Below are 1332 nucleotides of genomic sequence, written 5' to 3'. Positions count from 1 at the left end.
ACAGGCACACAGTCATTAAAAGTTTTCTTTTAAACTCTTGATGGGTGTGTCTGATTTCTCCTCGGTCCCCCGGAGACGTGGGGCCGCACACTTGGATCTCACGTGCTCTCCAGCAGTGCGGTCCCAAGGGGCCCAACCCTGGAGCCCCCGGGGGGTGGGGCACCTGCAAAGCCCATTTTCTCTTTTTTCCTTTTCTCCTTCACCTTCCTTTCCTTCCATAATTCAAATGAAGGTTTTTAGCGTTGTTGTGGTTTTGTTTTTAAGTCTTTGTCCTCTCTCTTCTCCTCTTTTCTTCTCTGAATTCATTACTTTGAGGGAAAACCCTAGAAAGAACCTCTTGGGTAGAAAGCGCCGAGGCCTCGCCTTGGCAGTGCTGGCGGAAAGAAGCAGAACGAGCCGTTCCTTTGCCCTTTTAAAAGTGCTCATTTTCTCCCAGTCCGAGATGAAGTGCAATATTTTGCCAAACCAATGCTAATTAGCAATGAGGTGTTTCCAGAGAAAGGGCTCCGCATCTGCACTTGGCCTTGCTTAGCCCGCAGGCTCCAGTAAAGCCCGGAACCGGGGGCCTGGAACCAGTGTGCAGGGCGGCGAACGTGCTGGTGCCCGGCTCTGCTCGGGGACCCGCGTGAAGCAAGCAATTCTGCTAATCCTTGCAGGGATTTTCCTGATTTTTTTTCCCTCTTTGCTCACTTTCTCAGACTAAATTTTACAGGGCCTCTCCCCACCCTCAGTTTTTACTCTTAGGTTACCTCGGAAATGGTAAGTATTTACTGGGCTAAGTCTTAGATTATTGTCTGATCCCGCTGGGAAAGACCGCTTAAGAAAACGACATGCCCTTTCTCGGACAGTTCTCTTTAGACATGTTTGCGTTGTAAATGCGATGGTAAGTTAGAGAAGGCAGAGGGCTAATTTTTTTTTCGGGGTTGGGGGAGGTTGAGGCTTCCTGACAGTCCTCCAATCTCTCCACCCACCCCAGTCCCTACCCTCCAGCCTGTTTCCGACAGACAGCTCCATCCAGCTCGCCTCTACTCCCTCCCTCCCCGCACCCGTACTCCGCCAAAACTTCGCGTTTTGTTTTTGTTCAAAATGATGGCCACAGGTCTGTGTGTGTGGGAGTGTGAAGGGCTCCCCAACGGGCTTTCGTGTTTACTTCTTTCTGACTTCACTTTTTTCCCAAAGCAGAGATGATGTTGTTTGAAAGGAAAAAAAGGTTGTCAAAGGACAGGTCCCCCAAACCTGCTTGTGCGTCAGAATCACCTGGGACATGCTTGTAACTAAAAATAAAAACACAATTGTACTTCTTGAAAAGAATTCTAGAAGTCTAAATTGTCA

General features: G+C 48.9%; 1 protein-coding gene across 1 annotated transcript in view; it reads left to right on the top strand.

Moving 5' to 3' along the window:
- GPR50 (G protein-coupled receptor 50) overlaps positions 1-1332 on the top strand; it is a 4736-nt gene that overhangs the window by 1304 nt on the left and 2100 nt on the right. The window lies entirely within an intron of this gene.

Source organism: Neophocaena asiaeorientalis, unplaced genomic scaffold (assembly GCF_003031525.2).
Source record: "Neophocaena asiaeorientalis asiaeorientalis breed wild unplaced genomic scaffold, Neophocaena_asiaeorientalis_V1.1 scaffold823, whole genome shotgun sequence".
NCBI lineage: Eukaryota > Metazoa > Chordata > Mammalia > Artiodactyla > Phocoenidae > Neophocaena > Neophocaena asiaeorientalis.
Note: the sequence above shows the minus strand (reverse complement) of the source record. Positions and strands in the feature narration are given on the sequence as shown.